The sequence below is a fragment of the Equus przewalskii genome, chromosome 5 (assembly GCF_037783145.1).
Source record: "Equus przewalskii isolate Varuska chromosome 5, EquPr2, whole genome shotgun sequence".
In the NCBI taxonomy this organism is placed as follows: Eukaryota; Metazoa; Chordata; class Mammalia; order Perissodactyla; family Equidae; genus Equus; species Equus przewalskii.
The window spans coordinates 47,579,154-47,606,872 of record NC_091835.1 but is presented as its reverse complement, the minus strand read 5'-3'; the positions used below and the strand labels follow the sequence as shown (position 1 = coordinate 47,606,872).

The window sequence follows — 27,719 nt, the reverse complement described above, 5'->3', positions numbered from 1 at the left end:
TCCTTCCAAAATTTTAAATGATTTTCAAATTGGTAAATCTATGTACTTTAAGTTGTTAATATATCCCATGGCACTGAGTCACAAGAATATAGGGCAAAAATTGGCTCCAAATTTATGTCTTTCAAGAAGTCTTCCCTCTTCAGATCACTCTGCAGCTGTCTCCTCGGTGCCCATTTATATTATTTTGTACGAGTGATAGTTATGTTGCAGAAAGTTAAGCCCACAGACTTACAGCAGTTGTGCTCATATCCTGGCTCGAAAACTTACAAGTTGTGTGATCCTAGATTTTCTCAATGAATAATCCTTTAAAAGCCCTTGTTACAGTTCCTGGCACAGGAAAAGTGGACAGTAAATATTAGGTATTATTATTTGTGGTTTCTTTATTGTTTTAAATTCTCATGGATTTGTGTCATATTCCTATGTTTGCTCTCAAGAAATTACTGTAAATAACTGCCTTCAAAAATAAATTCCAATGCATTGAAATATAATGATCAAACCTGAATATATTAATTTAAAAATGGCCAGATGTCAGAAATTCAGAGCATTATTGTTATAGTGTGCCAGAAATTCTGAGCATTTTTCTCATATTGTGTTGGGTAGGTAAGATTAGATTTACGCACTACATCGACTTCAGGAGTCTGTGCCTAGATCCATGAACTCTAAGACCTAACATGGTCAGGCAAACCCAGTCACTCATGTGACCCTAATCCTCAAACATCCATAATTTCACTTCCAATAAGATATAAGAAATGAGGGGATAACTTCTGGATACCCGTTTCAGAACTAGAAGAGATGACTATAAAGTATAAACTTCATGATAAGTTTCTGGTACTCTAACCAGACTCCTCCTCTGGAGGGATGGAGGAGGGGATCCAGCCACCTGTACAAAAGGGCACGTGTGGAGAGCTCCTGCAACGCTCATCTTCCCCTCTGAATAGAAGCTCAGGGCTCCCGTGCATCTGTGGTTCACACTGGACCCTGAGACATTTGAATAAACCCAACATGAGATGTTTCTAAAATAAGAAGGCAGTATGGATAACTTCTTGAGGGTCTTGGAAGCATTGCTTAATGAGTCCATGGCCTGTGGGGCCGACAGTCCTTGAAGTGTGAACATCAGCAACTGCAGACAACCGCACCAGGAAGGATGCAGCGTTCCGCATCTTAGAAAGGCCTCCTACCATTTCACTTAACTTCCCGGGAAGGGCTTTTCTTTTTTTATTCCAACAATACTATTTGACACCTGAGCTTCCTAGAGACTTAACTGACAATACATATTGTTTAGTAACCCTGCTATGAAACATGGTAGAAATATAAAGAAAATATACAGCAATATACAGAATGGCATTTCTTTGCCCTTCTCCATGGTTCTAATGAAAACAGAGACACATTTGATGCTGATACAAGATTACTGAGTCAGCACAGAATTTTTTTTTGTTCATGGAATTGGTGGTGTTTGGGAAAAGAGAGGATTTTTTTTTTCCAACAGCACAATATTTTGCAGCCATTAATTAATTATTCCATTTAATCCGTGTGCATTCCCTGAGGCTTAGCACAATATTCCTTAAAATCTGTGATAATTGTCAAAGTAATTTAGGTTTAACAGGACATATCTCTGACAGAGCTGGGGGAAAAAAGAACATGAAGGTACAAATAGCTCTTCCCAAAAGTAGAGGTTACCTGCAATAGAATTTAAATTGTACTCCTTATTGCCTCTTCATACATTTTTTTAAAACTTTGGTTCAGAAGATTTTCTTCTTTGCTTTCTTATATTTTTCTTTTTAGAGAGAACATCTTGCCACACTCTAAAAATATGTTATCATTGGCACATAAGCAATTAACTTTTATTAAACAAATATAGCAGCATTTTAAATTATTACTATCAATGTATGTTAAAGGGGAGGCAATGAATAGTCCTATTATGAATCACTCAGACTCTCTCTATAGACACTCTTTTCATAAGTGGTTGAAATGAAAAACCTCTAGGTCTTTCCAGTCTTTTTTTTTTTTTTTTTTTTGCTGAGGAAGATTCACCCTGAGCTAACATCTGTGCTAATCTTCCTCCACTTTATACATCAGTGGGCTCCACAGCATGGCTGAGGAGTGGTGTAGGTCTGAGCCCAGGATCCAAACCCACGAACCTGGGCCACCGAAGCAGAGCGTACCAAACTTAACCACTATGCCACAGGGCTAGCCCCTAATCATTTTTTTTAAATAAATTATTTATTAAACTCGCTTGAATGTGATTTTTAGGCAGTGATGTGCTGATAAATGTTTATCATTCGGCTATCATTTGTAGTCTTCACCCCTCCTTGTAAATACTCCCACCTTGGCTGATTTCAAGCTATCACCGTGATGCCCCCAACACAGTGTTTGGAAGAGGAACACATGACAGGCTCTCACAAGCTGGTATGAACCCACTCTGATACTCCCAAACACAGCCAGCAGGACTGACCTACAAGATGAAGCACACCCCCAAAATTCAGCCATTATCCAACATCTAGAGAGGTAGGTGAGTATATCCAAAATGATTTTTTCCTCTGCCTCACTGGAAAGTTTTCCAGTAGTCTTCATTTATCTCATATCCTAGTCTAGGAGATACATCAAGAACAACTAAAAAAAAGGTGGGGGAGGGGAGGGGAGAGTTCACTCGTCTATAGGATGTCTTAATAGCCCTTATTAGCATTATTATTGACTAGAATAAAGCACTTAGCATAAATTAACCAGGGAATTCTCAAGGATCCCTGAGGAGTAAGTAGGCAATAAGTGTGAACTCCATTTTATAAGAAGGGCAGAGTTTCTGAGAAGATAAGAAATTAAGTTGGGCAATAGAACATTAAGCAGCAAAAATTCTTTTTAGCGGCAGAGTGGAAGAGACCCACTCCTCTGGGAAAAACAAGCCATCTTTATTCCCCTACACACTCCAGTCTTAATACACTTGTTCTAGTTACACTCAACCTGTTCTTCCCAGCAGGCGCTCAGGGACTGGGGGAGTATAAACAATTAGAAGCAGCAGCCTCTGTGAATTTGAATTTTCCTTCGGCCTCCTCAGATACTGTCACCCATCCTAAAAACTTACAGCTAGAATAAACTGTAGCCTTATGAAATAGGCCACAGTACTGAGAAATTAAAATTTGTCTTATCCTTCTTGCTGAAAATTCACTGGCCAGAAGAATTTAAAAGTTTTTTTCTCCTCTCCTAGATATGCCTTTGTATTCTCAATTCCCTGGGAGAAAATAAGCCAGTTTTGGTTTCAGATCCATGAAGGTAGATTGAGTTATACGGTCTCAGAGGTGGAAGGCTTGGAAGTTTTTGCCCCAAAAGACCCTGAAGAGAGCTAGATTTCCAGGGACTGAAAGCTGGGGATGACAGCCTCAAGTGGAGGTGGGAGGCTGGGAGCAGAAGACACCTGCACACTGCTCCCTCGTGGCATCTAAGAAGCCCCAGAACTTCTGTGTGACTATCAGGATGCTGACAACACACAACTCAGAGGCTCAAGCCAATGTCCCAAGTCAATGTCCCAAGCCCATGTCCCATGGAGGAAGTGACTAGCAATGGGGAACCACCTTCAAATGGGCTACACAAGCTTAAACAGCAAGCTACACAAACTTAAACACCAGCTTAAACACGTCAGCGACTATCAAGCAGGACAGAGAACAGAGGCCCTCTTGTCCAATTTTTCTGCTTCATTTCAGCCCTCTTGGCTCTTTCGCTGTTCTGAGTGAGGTGGGGACAGGGGAAGGGTCTCCTGAAAAAACAACTTGAGTTTGACGGTCCTACTAGCCAGGCAGGCAAGGGGAGCCATCCGTATTTCATTTGTTTCAAAATAATAAAGAAATGAGATGCTTTTTGCATCTCAGTGTCATGCTGAAAATCTTGGAGTTCCTTGACTGTAGCAGGAAGGGCTTTTTACCATCCTCCTTTGCCTTAGGCTACTGGAAATCCTATCCTGTTAATCTGTACTCCTTCTATGAATGTTCCCTGACTCCACAAACATCTCCACTGCAAATGAATTAACATGAAGTCAAGCTTAGTGAACCGGCTCAGGGCTTTGACATTTTATACCTGCAACATGTAGGTTACCCTAGGTCTCGGGATGCTCCTCTTTGGTTAAATTACATTGATTAAAGATACGTGCAGCCCTCTTTAAATTAGTAATTACCATGAGAAAAGGTTGTTCCTGCCATACTTTTTTTGCCCGATTTGGACAATTAGAGATATCTCAGGTGCATTTCTAGAATCTTAGCAGCTTTGTGCATAAATTTTATGAAGCAAAGCAAAAGCAGAGAAAGCATGGCAAACATCAGTCTCCATCAATAAGCCCAGTGGTCAAAGCTCTTGCCTTCCATGCCATCAGAGAATAGCGGAGTAATATGCAATGATAGAGCGTTAGGTTATTGTGCCAACTTTGCTCGGAAGAGAGTGAGGCTCATTTTCTGCTTTTACTTGAAAGTGAACGTTTCTACCTTCAGATTGGACAGACTGTTTAAACTCTACGAGCCATGGCTTCCTCAACTAAAATTCTGCGTATTCAACTGGATGATCTCTAAGATTCCTTGCAGCACTAAAATTCTAGGATTCCAAGATATTATGAAATCCCAAAAACAAAGGAGAAGAGGGACATTGTTCTCATTCTATTGTCCTCCCAGCTGGATTTATCATATTAAGATTCTGAGTCATAAATAAAGAAAAGACACTGATACAATATAGAACTTGTATTTGTAGGAAGTGCATTTTTCATCCACATGGATCTTAACTATTTCACGTGCTAACAAATAATTGAACAGACTATCTATAGAAATGGTTTTGTCTATTCATCCACTTTTCTCTATAACAGTAAAAATAACTATTTTCTTTGTTATAAAACTGTGTTCGAATAAAAATAGGGAGATGCAATCCTCAACAGTTTCTGAGATCTAGCTGTGGGAAAAGTCACCGCATCTCTTTATATAAGCACAGAGGTAAGAGTGCCATCTACTGGCCTCCATTGTCTATTGGGGTCTTTCTAACTTTGATATGTACAATAAAATTTTTACTCCACAAATATTTTCTCAAACTTGAGTCTACACTCTGCTTCATGAAAACTCTGAGTTCCTTAATAGTTTGACGTACAGAGCCTAAATAGAAAAATCACTTGTCCTAATGTCCAAAATACACAAAATATAGTAATATATGCTAAATATACGAACCCACTGTGAACTAAATAAATACTTCTTTTAATTATATCCTACAATATTTACCATGTCAAAAAACTATAAACCTATCAGCTCCAAGAGTAAGTAGCTAATGTCTTTCTTTAACAGCTTCTAAGAAAGCTAGAATATTTGGAGTATTCATATGTAGGAAGTCGTGTCAACTGTCAAAAGTGTCCTCAGCTTGCAAGCAGTGAACTAAGGTGTAGGTCTGTTAACAGAGTTCAATGAAGGAAGAAAGAAAACACAGTGAAGTTGAAAAGTCATATATCAGATATGACCATCACTTCTCGCCTCCGCATTGACGTCAGTGGGCAGATGAAGGCCAGACTGAAGCATTTAGTGACTCTCCTTTATGAGGTGCTGTGATGTTAACATCTGGGCCACCAAATGCACGCTTATTCTTCTTAATCCTCCCCCAACGCCTCCTTCAGAAAAGATTCTCTTTTAAGGGAACCCCCTACAGCAATAGAGCTGCCCAGGGAATGTTTCACATAAAAACAAAAAATTCCAACCAATTTCTTAGCCCAGTAAGCCCGAGATCCTCCCAGGAAAATCTACTCCCTTGCCTGAAATGTTGAATAACTGTTTAGCACAATCCTGAAATTATCTAAGGAGATGTATGAGGCAACTGGAACATTTTTATTCAAAAATGTACACGAGACTTTCTATGCAGAAAGTATTTGACTGGAAGAAAATAATCTTTCTAAATAGATGAGATTCAATACGACTGAGAAGCCAAGAGAGGGACTAGCACAGTTTTTAAGAACTAGCACAGTTCTTAACTCCTTGGCATTCCTGTTAATTTTCTGCTTTACCTATATTGTAAAGATAACATAACAATTATATTGTAAAGATTTCTTAACAATTCACTGATTCTTGGCATTTTATTTTCTCGTGATGCCATGCTGTGAAGTTGTCTGGAAAAGCTAATTATTAAAATATTAAATCTAGTGACCAGTATACTTTAAATGAATTCAGGCATAGACATAAACAAAATCTGTATAGAAAGAAAACAATGTACTTACTGTCCTTTTGTTGAAAGATGACATCAATTGTGTTGTTTCCTCTGTGTACGAAGATGAGTAGTGTGAGTAAGCCACACTACAAATTACTCACAGTCTGTATTTTGAATTAAAGCTATTTCATGATCAAAGTGTGGTTTCAGCTAGTATTGGTGACATATCTTCACAGCTTTTTCATAACCAGTACCAGGATATACGAAGGCAGTTGCCTAAAGCTCACATCCTGCGTCTGGTTCTTTGAGAACGTCTTTAGATTGGTTTGTGTGCCTCCACCAACTTTGCCAATGTACTAATGACAGAGCTCTGAAACCACATCCACAAGAATGCAGGAAACCAATGGTGAGTTTACACCAAGTTAATGATAATAGACAACTTGAAGGAAATTAGTTATGTAACACATGCCACTCTTCATACTCACTCAACATTGAAAACCCCCGCAGATCAACTACAGTGACAAAATTCAGACCAAGCATAATTTATATTTGTTATTATACTCCATAATAAAATATTTTCCCATTTGTTTTTCAAGATATCCTCTAAGATAAGCAGACCATTTTACAAATCACTCGAGATCATGGACTCAGTGTTTCATAGTTGGAAATAGCTACTGGGTTTCTCCACTTGAGTAATGTTTACTGTAAGTCTTGAAAACCCAAACCCAGTAGAGCTTGTCAATAATATACTAGTAAACACTAAACCATAAACTTGGTTGACATAATCCAATGGAGGACAAAATTGATATCTGCTAGCACTGCCACATGACTCTGTTGATGGAATTCATCTCTCAGCCAAATAGCTGGCGCTGGCACTGCCACTCCCAGCAAGAAATGACAAAGAACAGGTGCCCAAGATAGACATTTTCCTCTAGACTGACGGATGACAGTATGGAGTGAAAACAATGGAGTAACACAAATTTGCTTTTTGAATATATCAAACTCATGTCAGTATCAAAATATATGAGATTATCTACAGGAAAAAACAGACATCAAAAGGTTATATTTTATCAAGTTTAATAGCAGAGTCAAGACTGAAACTCAATTCTAACCTTGAGTCCAGAAAGTAGGGTTGTCGATTGAAACAGTGTGAGAGAATATATATGTGGCCAACAAATCAGTAGCCAAAAAATTTTAAATTTAAACAACAAGCTATTGTAATTCACCAGTCTAGTGAAGTTGAGAATTTAATTATTGCAAGTGCGTGGAAACCTACTGCTCACATAAGCAGCTGCTGGAAAAGTAAAATGATACAACATTTATATACAGATATAGATAAAGATATAGATGATATAGATATTGATATATCCTTAAAAATATACAAATACCCATATCCATTCATCCAATAACCCCATTTCTAGGATAAACATAGAATTATTTATAAGGTCGTTTATCTCAAAGTTAATTGCAACAAATAATGGAAATAATAAAAAGGAGTGCCTATACCAAGGTGATAAAATTAAAATTAATTTTTGTCTCTCATTACAATGACATACTATGCGGCCAAAAAAAATCATGTTTTAGGAGAATAGTTTATGAGTTGGAAAATGCTTTACATGTATTTTGATATATTCATATGTGCCTTTGATATATTTTGATATAAAAAAGTTTACAAACAACGTGATAGGTATGATCCTAATGAAGGCAATATTTGTGAATACATGTATTTAGCAAATATATGGCCACTAATACACATATAAAAAGACTTGGATTCGAAATTATTGATTTTTTTCCTTCTTATAATTGATATTTTTCGAATTTTCTGCAGTGAATACACATTTGGTTTTTTACCAGAGAAAATAATCTTATTTAAACCAAGGCAAGGTGAGACACTTGGGAATAAACAAGACTTATGCTTTGGGAGGATGAGTGGCTGCAATGCTTTCAGGCTCCTCAGTCGAACACAGATTAGCACTTGGACAATTTATCTGGCTCTTAATTTTCTGGATGTTAAGGCAAAAAGGAGTGGCAAGTTCCTTTTTCTATCAAGAGAAAACACATTAAATTATTTACAGGTTTTTTTCCCCCTGGAACTATAGTCAAACAGGAATTTAGCGTCATTTGAATCCTTACATAAAAGACCTCATGAAATATATTGAGCAGTAACGTCAACTGTCGTCTTAGAAATTGGTAGCTTTCTTTTGGTAACTTTTAGGCATCGACCCTGTGATAAATCATATTCTACTGTATGAAATTAAATAAAAATACAATTTTGTTTGAGATCTGTGTTATATCCAGCAAGAGGTGGGTCTTCATAACATGTATTTAGATAACAAGTGTTTTTGATAAAACAATAATAATTTATCCTATAATGCTCTGTTCTAGAGGAATCATTTCATTGGTTGTAACAAAGCTTTAGTTAGAAGCAGAATGCTTCCTTTTATTCAAAAATATCTTTAGTCTCCCAATATATTAAACTAAAATAAACACTTCAATCCTTTCCCAAAGGGATTATAACAGGTAGTCCATCTAGTTTTGTGTGCTGCACATTGGAACATGTAACCCGCTCTGAATCACATCAAAACCCTTCTACCTCGAATTTGAAAATGTCCTATATAAGGTGTTCAACTGCATTCTTAGAAATGGCGTAAATAAAATTGTCTAGAAGATTAACTGTGGTGATCAGGTCAGCTTTACCCTAGCTTTATATAAATAACCATTTCACTAGTCATCCAATCAAAGGCAAAACAAAACCAAGGAATGAGTCTTTCTCTTGGCCAGTCGAGAAATGCCCAGCTCTCCTTCGCCTAAATCCTATCACACAGTGTATTTGCCTTCACTTTGCCTGGCTCCTATCCATCGCCGATTCACTGGCCTGTCTATCTTCTCACCAACTATAATACCGAAAGGTATGTTTGGGAAGAACATTGCTAATAATTATGATATCTGGCTCAAAAAAGTCATGGGCATGCCCCAGACATCCCTGTTTGCACTTTAATACCATTATTTTATTCAGCAAACATTTTAATTTCTTACTATGTGCTGGTATTAGACTCTATGCAAAACAGACTAGAGACAGATTTTTGAGGAAATACATGGAATAAAGTGTTATAATTGCTATGGTAACATTAGGTACATGGTTCAACAAAAAGCAAAGGAGAAAACTGTCAAGTTTCTCTAAATAAGAGCTGCACGTTCACTACTGTAAACTATGTGTTGGTATTCGCCTTTTCATGATCTCCCAAGTGTTCCTTTATCTCACATATTGGGATTTAAGGATCAAGTGCAACCATTTTTCTAACCTCCACCATATTCTCTTTCCACTCTCAGCACTCTTGACATAACCTAAAATACAGAGCACATATTCATATTACAGTATTTTATTAATATACTTTAATACAAAACAGCATTAATTAAATGATTGGTATACAAAGCTGGGAACACCCCTCCCTTACGCCATCTAACTATCACTTTGGGGGTTCTGGTGAACATTTGTGATGTATGTGGCATCTTTTGAACATTCTTCTTTTGTCTGTACGTTTCACACATTCTGAGTCCCGTCTCTTCAACACAGAAGCCAGAACTCCCATCTTGCTTGCAGCTAGGTAGAAGCACATGATGCACCCACACAGGACTGCAGTGCGGGCAGTTAGTGCCATAAGAAAGAAGATGCAGATGCAATCCATCTTTCAGTGAGCATGGCAGCAGAGGCATCTGGCTTTTCAGGGTCAGAAACCCCAGAACTTCCGGAGTCCAGTGCAGTAACATCAGTGAAGTTACAATGTGTAAGACAAAATGCAATGTCTGCACCAAGTGGTGACAGCATTCGTGTCTTTGCTGGAGTAGCCACAAAGGTCTGGTTTGGGCCTTGTTTCTGGTTGTGTAGTGGCTAAGCCAGAAACCCTGTCTATTAGAGATTCTTTGGTGGGCCAAATATACTTTAATAAGTTTCCTTCTTGTATAGTTAAGCTAAGGTGGATTTTATTCTTGGGAATAGTGACACACTTCCAATGGCTGTTGACTATAGAGGGAGCCTTTCTATTAAGGATATCTGATTCTAAGCCATCCTAATGATCCCAGAGCGATACCCTTGGAGTGTTCCACTTCTTACCCCTTAGAAACACAGACAATGCCTGAGTAGTTGCTTCAACCACTGAGTCAGCTTTTGGAAGCAGACTACATTACTTTGCTTCTGGGTATGTACACCCTTTCACTTCCTTCCTCCAAATCTTGGCACACAACACCATTAATTTTCTTCTCCTAAAGAAGTACCTGTTTCTCCTTACTACTTATCTTCTACCTCTTAGCAAATTCTCTCTACATTATAGAACATTTCTCCAGTTCTACAGTGACTATTTTGATAGTTATGTTCTAAAAATATTTTCAAAGAGTTTTTGAAAGTCTTCAGGAGGTATTTAAACTTTCCTTCTACTTCTTAATGGGCCTGGTAATTTCATTCAGAAAAAAATTCTCAGAGGGAAATCATATTACATTTCCCTAATAGACTTATCCTGTTAAAGTGTTTGTCCAGTAAGTCTCTCCATTATTAAAGATTCTACCAGCCTATCTGACATCCAATTGGTTTCTTCTGGAATACTAGCTTTAGCGGCTTATTGTTGTATACTATACTAAAAAAAATTAATAGCAGTTTACTGTTTTCATCTATAACCAGAGAAATCTCCACAGGCAGTCATTTTTTACTAAGCATAGGTGTGCATATGCAGGAGCATACATATATACTAATTTGTACTCTGAACTCTTGGAATTTATCATAATTCATCAAAACAGAGCTGAAATTTGCTTTCACATAATATATGAAAGATGGTTTTACTGAGCAAAGTATAGTATAAATAAAATGGAGGAAGGGTTTATACGAATTAAGAAAGCAAATTATTCTCAAGCCCTTGAACAGCTGCTATTCATGTACAAAATACTCTATCAGCTCAGGTCCATGACATCTCATACCACATCAGGAGTATTCTGGGATTGTATAAATCCATTCTGATATTTTGTATTAGCTTTTATAATACAGCCACTGCGTCACAGATATTTGGTCAGAAACTCTTGTAGGTTGACCAACCTAATGACTTCTACTTTCCTATTTGAGGTTGCTAAGTTCAAATGTAAAGAGTGCAACCGAAAAAAATTCATTTGATATAAGAATTAAGCAGGATACTGATGAAAGGTCACGCTCTATCACTGGCCATAGACACTTCCTTTCTTCAATGAGAGCTAAAAACTGGATCCTAGAATGGAGGTAGAGATTATGAATACCATGAAGCATTAATCAAAGCACACAAAGGGGATCTTGGCACTAGCTCTTTATGTTACTGACGTGATTATAGGTCAGTATAATTTCTGCTGTACAATGGGGGGAAAATGAAGATTTAGCATCATGCCTGGAAAAAGGATCAATACTGATATTTGACTTCAAGACTAAAGGAGAATAATAGCAATAATTGAGTGCTTATGACACGCTAAGCTTTTCTCTAAGAAATTTACATGTATTATCTCATTTAATTCTACAAAAATGCTAAGATGTATCTTTATAACCCCATTTTACAAATGAGGTACATAGAGGTTAAGTAATTTCTCCAAGGTCACACAGTTAGTACCACTGAGGTTGAGACTCAAACTTAGGCAACCTAAGCCCAGAGCCTGTGCACCCTATAATTTACTATATTGCCTCCCTATTTTCCCTCCTGGGCCCTTGAATTATTTGACATTCTATATTGTAGGTTTCTAAGTGTGTGATTGAAGGTGTGGGGAGGAAGAAGAGGGAAGAAAGGGAATGCTTAGAAAAATATCTAGCAGATCGAAATTTTCCTCCTCTGGGATTTGAGTGATGTCATTACCCTAAGTAAAAAATTGTGAACCAACATTATTCAAATATTGGTAAATACTTATCCTGGCAAAATATGCTTCCAGTCATTCAAACTAATCACTTATTTTTAGACTGGCTTTTTCAGAGCATGACAGTTTTAGCTATGTTTTCTATTTGCATCATCAACAGAGATTGAACAAGAAGCCATTGCCTTAATAATCAATCGTCTCGATAATTAGCCACTTGTTTCAACATAAAATGTATTTCACCTGCAGTATATAGAATTGAAAATTTCTAAATTGTGCTTTCAAGGCTCACCGAGCTTCCCTGTGCCACAGTAACATGCACATGCGCTTGGCCCTCGGTCACCACATGTTCTACACATACATGTATTCTCTGCAGATTATTCCCTGATCAGTAGAGTCCATAGGGCGGTTGCAATTGCGAAGAAAGCATCCTGGTAAGACAGACTTCCTGAAGTAAGGAAAATAGATCACTTCCAGGGGTGGGGTTCCATGTCACCATTAATTCAACAAACAGGTATTGAATGCCCATTTGTAGTCAGGGAATGGAGATACAGTATGAATGAACACAGGCCCTGTCCTCAAAGAGCTCAGCCTAGTTCATAGACTCGACAAGAAAACCAAATATTATGATACAGTGATAAATCTTAGGCAAAAGACATTCTGAGAGCACAGCAGAAGCAGTTAGATGGAGGATAAAGAGAGAGCGTATGAATCACACCCTGCAGTTGGATAGGGAAATGTTTCCAGAATAAAAGGCCCTTGAACTAAATTTTAAAGAGTGAGAAATTTTAGCTAGGGTGAAGGCATTCCAAGACCAGAGAACATAATCAACAATTAGCCTTAGAAAATTGTATCAAAACAGCAAACTATAGGTAGGTAGGTTGGTGTGATTGAATGACAGTGTGCATGTGGAGGCATGGTGAGTGATGGAGCTGGAAAGACTGCCAAAGCCTGGATTCCAAAAGCCACTTTCCCTAATAAATATATGTTGTGAATTATTCACCAATATTCTTTGATGCTCTCATAACCCCTCAGTTAAAGACAAATAAGTATATCCCAAAGAGCATAATTAGAAAAACACTGCACAGATTCTAATTAAACATGGTAGGCTGAACAAATAGAAGATTGAATAAATGAAACCCCAGTAATAGAGGGAACTAAAAGGGAAAAGTTAATAAATAAAAACAGAGTGACTTAAAGAACAAGAATAGAATGGATACAACAGCAAATGAGACAGTTAGAATTTTAGAAGATGGAAAGCAAATGGATGGATGGTAACCAATTTAATACATCACAGAAGGCTGAGTGCATTCAGAAGAAGAATGAATATGACCTATGACCAGTTGCACTGCAGAATCCCAGAAAAGCACAGGAATTAGAGGCCAAAAGTGTTTATGAAAGTGGGTATGAAGGCTGGGGCAAGTACCACTCCTGTAGCTTGGAAAAAGACAGGAAGTCTACTATGGAGAATGTGAACCAAAAGGCACTGAAAAGGTAGAATGGAGGGAGGACATGAAGTGCCATCAAAGGGATGACATAAAAGTCTACATACTGAATGGTGACAGCCCTAGGCTTCCAGAATGCTGGCAGCCAGATTTATACCCCCAACAGGTGACAAAAAAGACTCATCTTTGGAGACATTAACTGGATTAAGTAGAAGGATCCGATTTTTAAACTGATTCTTAAAAGATTGATACAACTTTGAGTAGCATGAGCAAGACAGCCCAGGCAGAAGGTATGGCGTGTGCAGACACAAGTCATGAAGGAGTATGGCAAGTCTGAGGAGTGGCAAGAGCTTCAGTATGCTTCACAAGTGGAATGCGTGGGTTGGAGAAGAGTGAGATAAGACGTGAAGAAGTTCAAGGACTACCCATTAAAGGCCTTATATGCTAAAAAGATTGCATTGCATGTTATAGACAAGGAGGGAGTTTCCACAGGAGAATGACATGATCAGATTTAAAAAGACAATTCTAGCTGTAGCATAAAAGATAACCAGGATTGAGGTAGAATGTAATAATGAGAAACCAGCTGGGAGACTGACTTACTTATCTCTAAGAGAAAAACTGGAGACAGAAAGAATTAAGGCAATACTAACAGGATAGAGGAGAGTCAGGATTCCAGAGATATTTATAATGCAGGATTGATGGAATATTTTTACCAACTGCACGTAAGAGGGAAAGGTAAGGTAAGGTAAGGTAAAGAGGCAGAGATGAATCTTCTGTTTCTAGCTTAGGAACTGGGAATGATGGTGACACTGTTAGCTAAAATAAGGAACATTACAGAAACAATCGCTTTGACAAAGGACAACAATGCAGTCAATTTTGAGACACAAGTTTGAGTTACTATAGGACATCTCTCCCTGGAAAGCTGGCAAAATTATCTACAATTGAAGAAAGAGAACTTACCTGGAGGTATAGATTTGAGAATCAGCACCACATAGATAATGAAGCTGGGGTAGGAAACAAGAGCATGTAGAGGAGGCAAACACGGGCCACCACTCTCAGCTCTGTGCCCAGGAAAGGCATCCCACAGCTACTGGAGCACTCTTTCTTGCTAAGCCCAAATGTGACTCCAGACATTTTCTTAGTATTGTTCTTCCAGCATCCACTACCAATCAACCAGAGCTGGCACACGAATTAAAAACCCATTTGTCTTCCTTGATGTAGAGCAAGAGAAGACAACAAGCACTGGACCCTGAGGAACAGGTTCTCAAACATCTTCCAAACCATCAGCTTCACATGTGTGTGCTGGTGTGAGTATAGACAAGAATCTGGTGTAAGAGTATTGTGAATTCATTTTACACCAAACTACAAAGTATGCCCACATCCATAGTCTTAGCTAACCTTATTTCTCATCTGGATTTCTACAGGAGCCTCATAAATGCTTCACCACCTGAACTCTTGTCTCTCCATAATCCAGGTTCCACATTGCAACCAGACTAATATTTCCAAAGCAGAGATATGATTGTATCACCCCTGCTATTAAAACTCCTGTATAGCATCTCATTGCTCTTAAAACAGAGAACAAGATTTTTCACAGGGCGTACGAACTTCATGGGGCTTAACCTCTGATTCTCCAGCCTATTGTGTATCATGTGCCCCTCCCACCATCCCCACACAATATTCTGTACTGCTCCCCTCCACCACCAGCTCCTGAAGATGCTGTCCACCATCCCTGAGGACTCTTGCCATTCGTCTTTACCTAGCTAACCCCTATTCATATTTTAGGTCTCAGCTTTAACGCCACCTTCACGGAAAGACTTCCAGAAGGTCTGGATGTCATTGTAGCACCATGTACCTTTCCTGCATAGCACTTACCAATGTTGTAATTTCACATGTGTCTATGTGCCCTGTTGTTTCAATACCTATCTTTGCTACCAGACATTAAGCTCCATGAGCTCAGGGAAAAAAAGTATCTTTTTGTTTTCCCAATACCTAGCATCATGTCTGGCACATAGGAGGCACTCAATAACTATTTATTTAATTTGGTTGGCTTTGTTGATCTAAATTTTGACAATATGTTCTCACTCCTGGAAAATATGCCTATATAAACTATTTACTAAGAGTTTACCTTCATTTTAAAATGAATTAATATGGCTAAACAGATAAGAAATAACACTTGGCAAACAGTATGGCATATATTTCAACAGCCATTTTAATTTCATCAGAATTACTCCATCATTTCCCAGGAAACTTGCAAAGTATTATTGAATAGTCACATCACTTCCTGAAATTACATGCAGCTGGAAATCCTACTGGTTCCAAAAATTTTTAAATGAGAAATCTTTTCTTCTCCTTTATTGGATTTGCAGGCTGCTTTTCAAAACTATTAGAATCCTTATTCTCCTCAGCATTGTCTCAAGAGTCATTAAGAATCACAATCTCATTTAGTTTAGTTAGCTGTGTAGAACACCTCTTATTTCCCACCTCTAGGCATCCCTTCTCTATAATAGGTTTTAAATTAAGACCACAAAGCTACTTTGGCAGCTTAGATGAAGCAAAAATATCCATTAAACACCTTTCCTCCATTTCTTCCCTTGATTCCTCTTTAAGTGAAAGATGGGCACTATGGAGAAGCAAGTACTTTCATGGTAATACATGAGTGAGAGCATCCTCTTAGATAATTAATATACAGTGCTAGCTTTCTAATGCGTTGTTGACCCAACCTAACATGAGAACTATAATGGTGTTCCATGACATGAAAGCACTACATAAATTGTATAGTCTTTTAGCAGCCAAATCCAAAGAGAAACACAAGTTTCACTTGGGTGCCACTTTTTCAGTAGCTGCAAGTGACAACTCTTGGACATGAATTGTGCTTTAGACAAAGCTGCCAAACACACAAGCATGCACACATTTCCCATATATCACCCAAAGCTCCTTAGCATTTTGTCTATGCCTTCAAATACGTCTTCAACACTACTGTCACAGGCCTTGTGATTCGCCCTAGTTACTTAGACTATACCTGGCTTCCCCTGCAGAAAAATGAAATAGCCTCAGTCAGACAACCTACCCGGACTTCTACTTTCTTGGTAAATGCTTTAGACCTGGGACCCTCCAGCCAAAATAGCCACGGCTGCTGACCTGATAAACTAATTTGTACTGAGATACTAATGACAAGTTACTGGATTATGCATTTCCCATACCATATACATTTGAAGCTTATTAGGGGGACCCAGAAATTACAGTGCCTTCAGCTAAGTGACCACTGATGGGAATTTTGGGAAGACAAAAGTCACTGAAGGAAGCCAGTTTAGGAGGTGGCTATCTACTTATTCTACCCATGCATATGTATTCACCTTTTCAAACATCCACTAAGGAGAAAACAAGGGATTGCAGATAAGAATAAACCCTAGTTGCCAGAATTCCATTCAATTCATTACAATTGAATTGACATAGTCCCTGGATATGGTCCCTACTCTCAAGAAGCTTACAGTCTAGGGTGCTTAGTCTTGGAGTCCAAGGCTCTATAACTTACATCCACTAGAATACAAGCTCTGTGAGGACCAGGAACTCTTCTTGGCAACTGTAAACTCAATGCCTTTCACTGAGCTCAATGAATATTTGGTGAATGAACGAATACTAGTAATATGGTCTTGCAAATAACAAAACCTTTCTTAGCCCATTTTTCCTTCTACAAAATAGGAATGACAATATTCACTTCATAAGATCTTTGTGTAGATTACATTAGATGACACATGCAGAAGCTCCTAAAAAGTCTTTAGGAAATAGTAAGTGCCTCTTTTTTTGATTAGGGAGATTGTGCTAATTGTGATAACAGGAACAAAAAGATGTTAACAGAGAGAGAATATAGTCAACCTTTGAGCATTCATAACAGAGATGGGTTCCCTTGGCACAGAGAGTTTGCAACACATAGATAACCCAGAGCCTATATACAAGTACGTAGACTAGAATAGGAAAACTGGGAGTGGAACAGCAGACTTGAACAGTCTACTTTGAGAGAAGTGGGAATTAACTAAACTCTTGCTATATGGGGAACAAGAGAGGTGGTAAGAAAGTAAAGGACTTAGTCTTAAACTAACTCCAGGTATCTCACAATAATCACGACGTGGTGATTTGGCATCACATATGGTATTTGATCCTCAAAATGGACATGACAATACAAAATTACTGAGGATCTAGAACATTGTGTTTTGTCCCCAGCTGTCACAATACTAACAAGTCACTAATCAATTCTGCATCCTGGCTATCATTAAAGAGGTCCTAACCAACTAAACAGCTAAAGAGCTATTTAAGACTAGTAAACGTGAAACACAGAAAACACAGAAAATAGAAATGAAATGAAAAATTTTCCCCAGGATTTTGCCTAACTGAAATATGTCTCTGTTTCTACCATATACTATAAATATCTCTCTCCAATAAAGATCCAAACAGGTAAGAATTCATTTTCAAGGCAATTTAATAGTATTGAATATGTTATTGTATTAGGTACTATGTCAGACACTAAATCATGTTATTTTGGTTCAGCCACTGTCTTACATAATCTAGTCCCTTACACAAAGTCCTACCTCCTATATACAAATATTTTAAATTGTTTTTCCAATAGAGGTGAAAATAAAAAGTTGCGCTGAGTTATTACTTTCTTTTAAATTGTCTGCTTTGAGAATGTGTGAAATATTGAACCAAAGCTTGGTGGTGCAGTCAGTGCTCTCAGAAGAGTTTTCTGAGGATGACAGAGGACATTTCATGGGAAGAAGAAACCTCATTAGCACCAGAGTTTAAACTTGTGATTAGCAGTTGAGCCCATAAATTTGTGACAATGAAATATGTTGCTAGTTCTCATCTCAGAAACTGAAAATGAAAGGAATATTTTTTAGCAAAGTACCTACTGTTTGACCTTTCAGTTTTCCTTCCAATTCTTTAATTATAACACATGGAGAGAACATGGTACACAAATCAAGCTATCTGGTTCATCATAAAATACATCCATTTGTTCATTCAATGCACATTAATTAAGCACCTATTATGTCCAGGAACTGGAATAGCACAAAGATGAATAAGATAAGATCTCATGAGGGAGACAGAAGTGGAAACAATTGCTCTATAACATTCAAAGTGTGACCTTTGTAGAACAAAGTAGAATGGAAATGTAAAGAGACCATGAGAGCCAGGAAAGTCATCACAGAAGTAGTGACAATTGAGCTGAATATTAGAGAATCAACAGAATGTTTTTCAGACACACAGGTGATAAGGGAAGTTATTCCAGTCAGCAAGAAAGGTATTTCAAAGACATGGATTGAGATAAGCATACTAATTTTGGGAATAATGAGCAGCCTATCCTCAGTAGGTGGAGCTAAGGCAGGCAGTTAGGAGAGGTAACTGGAAAGGTGGATTAAGACAAATCATGAATGTCCTTTATTAATTCATAAACGAATATTTGTTAGGCACTTTACTATGTGCTAGAAATTATCCTAGGTAATGCAAGCACAGCCAGGAACATGGCAGGCAAGATACCCACCCTAGATTCTAGTATACACCAGGCTGAGGAGTTTGGACTTTAGTCTAAAAACAACAGAGTTAAACAGGAAAAGTAGCACAAGCAGATTTAGAAAGACAACTCTTTTGACAGTGTGAAGAATGGATGGGAACAGAAGAAACTAGACATAGGAAGATGAGTCAGAAGGCCACTTCAGTAGACCAGATGAGTCCTGCTTCTGCTATGTCTGCTATGAAATATTACGGGATTCTCATATATGTATCTTCATCAGGAGTTTGTAAAGAATATTCATTCCAAAATTTCATTATTACTTGACTAAGTGAGTTCTCACAAGAGATGTGAGATTGTTCTCAAACCTTAACAAATTTCTACACAAAGAATATATTTTTGTTGGATCCACGTCATGTTGCACCACTGGCTGCTCTCGGTCATCTTGACTCATTTCCTGAACGTTCAGTTGCTCCAAGAGAACTTCATTTTGTCCAAGAGATTTGAGACAGGGTCAAACAGACTAAAGCTACCTACAGAGGCCCAGTGAATTCTCAATTTCCAGAGGACTTTCAAAAGAATAGATGAGCCAAGACTCTTGGACGCTAAACTGATTTTCTTCCTCTAAACCATCCTTCCAAAGACAATTAGGGCCTCCAGGATTTATGATCTTCCAAACTCTACTATCCACTTTGTATATATTCCAGCATCTCAAGAATTGCCCAAAGTCTTGAAATTGATGAGAGAGGGCCCCAGAAATTTGTTCTTTTGTGTATGGAACTTCACACATTTCCATCTATTATTTCATTTGCTCCCTATAACAAGCAAAGAAATAAGGCAAATAATATATCATTAGACCCATTTTAAAGATGAAGAAACTAAAACCAAGAGAAAGCAAGACTTTGACCCAAAGGTACAGGCTAGTAAAGAGTAGAGTCAGAACTACATTCCAGAGCTCTGACTCCTAGACCATGTTCTTTGCTTTATCTCCTTGCTGTCTCTTCAGCCATCAATCGTTGTCTCTCTCCCATTGTACTACACATCTGCATAACAATTCTTTGCTGTCTCAAGGTTAACAAATAACCTCTTTTATGTTAATCTAGACTTCATAAAACAATCACTCATTTTCTGAAGCTCAGACAAAGCCATGTATATTAAGCGATAAATAAAATCTCTTCTTTTCTTTAATAATTCCCTTCATCTTCCTCTCCAACTGACTTAGGGTTGCAAAGAAGTTGAGCACTTGTCAACCCACATTGACCTCAGTAAGCTGCAGGCTATTTTTAGATCAAGACTGACATATTCAGGCAGCAAAAAGAGCCAGTGAGACGCCAAACTCCGTATCCACCCTGGATATGAACAAAAATGGGAAGCAAGCTGGCCTCTTCAGTGTCCCTTCAGATTTATAATAAATTGTCTGGGAGAAGTTGGTGAATTAGCAGTGACTCCATGCCAGGAATGCTTTGTGTCAGCCAATCCTGGAGCTTACCCTGCTAAACCTAGGCCACCTGAGGTTTTTCAAAAGTATTACTTTCACAAGAAGTCCACACAGCTCAGCCACTGTTGCCAAGAACAAGGCCTAGAGAACACATTGGCAAGCTTTGCACTGGCCCACTATGTAGTCACAGGACGTGAGAGGCAGCATGTAAAAGAGGAAAAGTCTCCTAAGGAAGAGTCAGAAAACCTAGGTTCTTTACCTCATATGAGCCATGTGATGCTAAGAAAGTCACTAGGAAGCCCTTATGGTCCCTAGTGGCCTTCACTGTCAGCCCCTTCAGGAACCACCTCCACCTCGGCCACAGAAAACTCCTTCACCCAAAGTCACACCCTTCCAAGGGTAGCCTACGTACAATGACTGATAATGGGCTGGAAATTTTGGGCCAATGTGAGACATCTCTGATAGGCCTTTTCAGCTCCAGAGCTCCCCATAGGGTCAGCGGAGACTGCCAGCCTGGGCCTATATCACAGCTGGACTCCTCCTCTGTCCAACCCTGCTTCTTCCACCTCTTGTCCACAGGTTTAACCCCAAGGAAACTCTCTAATGCACATCCTTAACAATAAACACTATCTCAGAGTGTGCATCCTGGAGAACCAAACATGCAACACCAATAAATAAACGTCATGGACACTATAAGTGAACTCCAACAAAATGACATCCCAAATAAAAATCCTCTGAAAATCAAGTTCCTTTATTTAGACTAATAAATCTTCGCAAACCATGCAAAGTCACACCAGTGTTACAGTTGCTAAGCTCCTGAAGAACAAAAACACAAAGACTGATATAAAAAAATATATAGCAGCTCTGGTTCAAGATGGTGATGTTGGAAGATCCTGACCTCACCTCCTCCCATGGACACATCAGGTCTACAGCTACATATGGAACAATTTCCTCTGAAAAAAAGTCTAAAGGCTGGATGAGCAATAACTACACACCAGGCAAACGAGAAGAAAACTACCTCAAAGCAGACACAAAAGAGGAGAAAACAGGCAGAGGAGAAGGCAAGAAGATAGAGATGGAGGCAGAGATGGGAGTGATGCAGCCACAAGCCAAGGAATGCCTAGGGCCACCAGAACCTGGAAGAGGCAAGGCAGGATCCTCCCCTAGAGACTTCAATGGGAGCAAGGCCCTGATGACAACACGATTTCGAATTTCTGGCCTCCAGAACTGCGATAAAATAAGTTTGTGTTGTTTTAAGGGAAAAAAATAAATTAATTTAATTAAATAGAGCCTCTAGTTCCATTTTTTCATGATTAAATACAAGCAAAATCTAGACAGAATCATGGAAGCAGAGAAGTGTTTCGTCTCCTTTAGCAGCCTTACCTTTCTCTACAATCCCATCACATGCGGGCCTCTACTGCCTTCAGTGCCTCACGCTTTCCTGCTCTCTAATTCCCTCTTTCATTCCAATGGGAAAATAAACTGATACTGAAAGCCTGTAATGTCTCAGGCGTATCGTTGAAATTATGTTTGTCAGGTGACTGATGATTACAGTGGGCTCTGTGACAAGCACTCAATCTCCTTTCAGGACTGAAGGGCTTATTCCTCAGCGGCTGGAAGTGCTGCTGGCAGATAATCCTCAGCTTGTAGCTCTCTCCAGGAATTGACTTCAGCTGAAGACAGCTGCATCACCCACGAATACAACCCTATAAAATGACCAGTCAGTACACAAGTCGAATGGCCCTCTCACCAGAACTCAAGACAACTCTGAAGGTCCCAGATTCTGACCTCCCTGTGAAGTTGGCTGAGACTATGGGAGACTGCATCAGAGTCCAACTTCTCTGCCTACTCAATACTTCTTCCTTTCCTTCCCCAACAAATGTCAGGCCCCAAAACACTCCCTCATAATTTTCCTGTATGCTGGTCTCTGTCTCAGAGTCGGCTTCAGTTGGTACCAGGAGCCTTCTGGAAAAGCAGATACTAAGATGAGGTTTTGGTGTTTGAATATTCTCTTACTAACTGGCAATGAGAACCCTACCACTAGTGGTGAATCCCAGATAACTTCAGGTCCTCCATACCCACCTCCTACTTATTCAATGTGTACCAGAAGGAGCCAGAGAAGATGCATGAAACTGGATTCTAAGGAAGATGTATGAAGCTGGATCAAAGTGGACAGTGCAACTGTCACTTTCACCAGTGGTGAACTGGGATAATACACCAGTGGAAGGAAATGGACTAGCTGATGCAATGTATCAGGACTTGGAGAACTTGAGGAAATATAAATTCTAAGAAAAATAAAATTAGATGGCAGTTTCTGGGGACAATTTATGAGCCAGAGAAAAAGATAATGAAAGTCTCATATAAATTATTAATTAAAAGCTAAATGCGAAATAAAGTTGGAGGGCTCACATTTCCCGATTTTAAACTTACCACAAAAATACGCTAATCAAGACAGGGTAATAACAGCATAAAAATTGACATATAAATCAATGGACTCCAGAAATAAACCCATGAATTTATGGCCAATTGGTTTTTGACAATGGTGCCAAGTCCATTCAATAGGGAAAGAATAGTCTCTTCAACAAGCGATGCTGGTACAACTGGATAGCCACAAGAAAAAGAATAAAGTTGAACCTCTAAATCACAGCATATAAAAAAACACAAAATGGATCAAATACTTAAATTTAAGAGCTAAAACTATAAAACCCTTAGAGGAAAATATGGGAGCAAGTCTTTATGACCTTGGACTTGGCAATGGTTTCTTAAATATAAAACCAAAAGCACAAGCAACAAAAGAAAAATAGATAAATTGAACTTCATTAAAATTAAAAACATTTGTGCAAAGTACATTGTCAAAAGAGTGAAAAGACAACCCATGGAAGGGAAGAAAATATTTACAAATCATACATTTGATAACGGTTTAATATCCAGAGAACACCTAAGATTCAACAAAAAGACAAGCAACCGAAATAAAAAAACTAGCATAGGAATTAAACAGATTTTTCTCCAAAGAATATATACAAATGGACAATAAGCACATGTTCAGTATCATGAGTCATTAAGGAAGTCCAAATCAAAACTACAATGAGATACCATGCACACCCACAAAGATGACTACAGCCAAAAAGATAGACAATAACAAGTGTTGGCCATGATATGGAAAAACTGGAACCCTCCTACATTGCGGTTGGGAATGTAAAATCATGCAGCTGCTTTGAAAACCAGTCTGGCAGTCCCTCAAGAAGTTAAATATAGAGTTACAAGATGATCAGCAATTCTACTCCTATGTATATACCCAAGAGAATTTAAAAAAATATATCCACAAAAAAACTTGTACATGAATGTCCACAGCATTATATATAACATCCAAAAAGTGGAAACAACCCAAATGTCCACCAAGTGATGAATGAAAAACTCAATATGGTATATCCATATAGTGAAATATTACTCAGTCATAAAAAGGAATAAAGTAGTGATACACGCTATAACATGGACAAACCTTGAAAACGCTATCTTGAGTGAAAGACACCAGACACAAAAGGCCACATAGTGTATGAAAACATTTATATGAAATGCCCAGAATAGACAAATCCACAGAGACACAAAGTGGATTAGTGCTTTCCAGAAGCTGGAAGGAGAAGGGAACAAGGAGCGACTGTTAATGGGTTCATGGTTTCCTTCTGGGGTGATGGAAATATTTTGGAATTAGATAGTGATGATAGTTGTATAACTTTGTGAATAGAATAAAACCACAGAATTGTAACTTTAAAAGGGTGAATTTTATGGTATGTGAATTATATCTCAATTTTTTTAAATCTGAGGTTTGGGGGGGAGGGAATAAACAGATAAGTCTGAAAGCCAAAGGGTCTCCTTGGCAGCACATTAATATAATCTTATCTCCTGCAGATGGAGGGCAGAGAAAGCTGAGGAATAGGTCCAGTTCTTAGCAGAGTTCCAAAGAAAATTAAATTCTCAATCTAGGCAAATTGACTATGCCAAGGTCAAAGCCATCACTGCCAAAGGATGGGATTCAAAAATGTGGGATGGGAATCATACAGCTTGATGCATTAAAAATCCAGAATCCACAGATTCCTCTGAGTCCTCCAGGCCTGCCGAAGTGGCCCACTCCTCTCTGTTAAGAAAAAACGCTTTCTCTTTACTCAAAGACAATGTGGAGGCCTCCTTCGTGCAAGAAAACAAGCGGCCCTGCTCCAAGAACTCTTCCTTTCCCTGGCTATAAAATCAAAAACTAGGGTTGAGTCACAACATTATCCATCAGGAAAGAGCTAAGCCTACTAAAGGAGAAAGAGACTATATCCCAAAGGAACTGCAGGACTAGCCTACAGGTACTGATTGGAGCCAGGAGAATAAATACAGGAATCTACGGGGGTGGGGCCAGAACATATGGGAGAGCTTATCAATATTGATATGCTAAATATTAATTTAGGAGTTAATATTCTGGCAGTGCCCTTGGACATGATATTAATATGCTGCTAGCATGGCTCTTACAAGCTTATAGAAAGCGATGGCCCATACTTAGTGAAATAGAATTGTCAGAACTTCCACAGCAGACAGCGGAAGAAGGGATCACATGGCTTAGAGTAGTAAGGAGGCTGGAGTAGACAAACTGTAAGTCAGAAAACCCACCAGATAACTATTCTCCATGGAAGGGCCCAAGTGTTACTCCATTGACCAGAGGAATCAAATATGTACTGGTGAGTGTCACATCCATAGGAGAATGACAGAGAATAGTGCATTCTTAAAGACTTGCAGGGGTGACAGTCCCCATTATATCTCCATTAATTCCCCAGTCTAGTTCCTACAAATGCTAGAGAGAACCTGAAGGTTGACAAACTCAAAACAAATAGCCTTGACTGCAGCTGGTATGCCAGATATGGGTTCTGCTAGAGCAGATAACATGCCCCAGCTACACGGTATGCAGCCATTGATGTGGTGAACATGTTCTTTTCATTCTCATCCTCATCTGAAAGGAGAATCTGAAGTTCTCGTTCACTAAGAATGGATAACAGTATTATTTGCCATCTTGTGCGAGAGCTAGGTGGAAATGGTGCATCTAAGATTGGGCACAAGCAAGGCCAGTGGACACATTACTTGTGCCCCAGATCCTCCTATCATCCACTACTGTTTACTGAAGCTTCAGTTCAACCTATGGCTGTGTGGCTGTCTTCTACGATGGAGGAATAAAACTTGAGCTTCGTTCACAAAAGGTCGGCTCACTATGTGGAAGCAGGTAAAAAATAGACTGCAGCTGCACAATAGGCTGATCTTAAAAGACAGAAGGGAAGGGAAATCCTCTCAATGAGCAGAGCTGCAGGCAGTGTGCCGGGTAATATACTTCATGTGGAAAGAGAAGTGGACAGTGGCAAATGGCTTGGCCAATTGGTAAAATGGCTGAAAGCAAAAAAATTTAAGGAACGGGGATCAGGAGGTCAGGGGAAAAGGCATATGGATATACGTATGGGAATGGGCATGAAATGTGAATATATTTGCATTTCATGTAGTGCCCTCCAAGAGCATCCAGCATAGAAAAGATCATGCAACAACCAAGCAGAATTAGTCAACCAACTGACCTTAGCCAGCCTCTGTCACTGGCCAGCCCAGTGCTGAATTATGGGTGCATTATGAGTGAATTATGAATGAACTGGTCATGGTGGCAGAGACGGAAACTATGAAGGTCCCAATACGACACCTGCCACTCACCAAGGCTTACTATCCACTGGCACTGCAGAATGTGCAAATTTCCACCAACATGGAACACCACTCTTCAAAGAAACCAACAGACATTTGATAGCAAGCTGACTACGTTGAACCCTTTCCATTTTGGAAGGAGCAGTGATTCATCTTGACTGGAGCAGAAACATAATATGAGTATGGGTTTGACTTCTCTGACTACAGGGCATCAGCCAGTACCACCATATAAATATTTTCAGAGTATTTGACCCACTCAACACAGAATCCCACATAGCTTGCAGCAGACCAAGAGATCTATTTTATAGCAAAGAAGGTGTGGCAGTGGGATCCACCATACCACCATGTACCAAACCACCTAGAAGCTGCCAGCCTAGTAAAGCAACTGAACAGGCTGCTAGAGTTACAGCTAAGCTTTCAGTTCAGAGACAAGACTCTTTAAGGATGGGGTGCCAATCATGTAACTTATACATTCCAAGTTGATGACCATTAATGATGCTGTGTCTCCAAAAGAAAGAACCCATGGGTCTGAGAACCAAGCAGTTGAAGTAGGAGTGTCTCCACTTACCCTGACTCCCAGTGACCCACTTGTGGAATTTGCATTTCCTATCTTTGCAGCTCTGGTTTCTGTCAACTTATAGGTCCTGGTTCCCAAAGGAGATCCAGAAATTTTTCATATATATAGTTGATAACTAAGCATTTTGGCATCTTTTTGCCAAAGAAGTAGCATGCAAGAAGAGCCATCATCATCCTATCAAGAATAATTGGCCCTGGGGCCAGCCCCATGGCCGAGTGGTTAAGTTCGCATGCTCCGCTTCGGGATCCCAGGGTTTCGCTGATTCGGATCCCGGGCGCACACATGGCACCACTCGTCAGGCCATGCTGAGGCAGCGTCCCACATGCCACAACCAGAAGGACCCGAAACTAAAATATAGAACCATGTACTAGGGAGATTTGGGGAGAAAAAACAGGGGGAAAAAAAGAAGAAGAATTGGTCCTGATCATGAGGACAAAGTAGGGCAGGGAGGAATATATTTGGCACCCAGGTGATCCATTTGGACATCGCTGGGTATTCTTTTACTCGAATTCAAAGGTAAATGGATGAGTGCAGCAGCCACAGCCTGAAAAGGCCTGGTGACTAGGGGTTCAAATATCTCAGAGAAGAAGGTCTTGGTACCTTAAAAGATAAGCCACCTAGAATAGAAGAGATGCACGCTGAGGATGAGGGGAACATATTAATGGATAAAGAGAAGGGGGTTGACGACTATCAACTACAATCAGTAATAGGGACCACAGTTTAGCCCATTAAGTGTCCTTTTGTAGGCTTTCCCCATAGAAAGTGGTCCAACAGAATCTGGGGGACTCACTCCCAGACGTTACATGATAAAGTAGATTTGAGTAACAGAAGGGGTAGACTGAAACGGATACTATGATGTGAAGCCCAGTTCCTACAGGACTGAAGACTTATTTCCCCTGCTATGGAAGTGTTGTCACCTAATGGTCCTCAGTTGTCAGGCCTTTCTAGAAAGTGCCCTCAGCTAAAGAGTCTCCTTGCTCAAAGTTACAACCCCTTACCAGGGGCTGCCTACATCAATGATAGATGAACATGGGCTTATAGCAACCTGACGCC

General features: G+C 39.2%; 1 long non-coding RNA gene across 1 annotated transcript in view; it reads right to left on the bottom strand.

Annotated features, from left to right (window-relative positions):
* Window positions 1–6,511, bottom strand: part of LOC139083525 (uncharacterized) — a 330,299-nt gene extending 323,788 nt beyond the window's left edge. The window contains exon 1 of the long non-coding RNA XR_011540326.1: window positions 6,218–6,511. This is a non-coding gene — a long non-coding RNA (uncharacterized lncRNA). The remainder of the gene's footprint in view (window positions 1–6,217) is intronic.
* Between the last annotated feature and the right edge of the window lie 21,208 nt (window positions 6,512–27,719).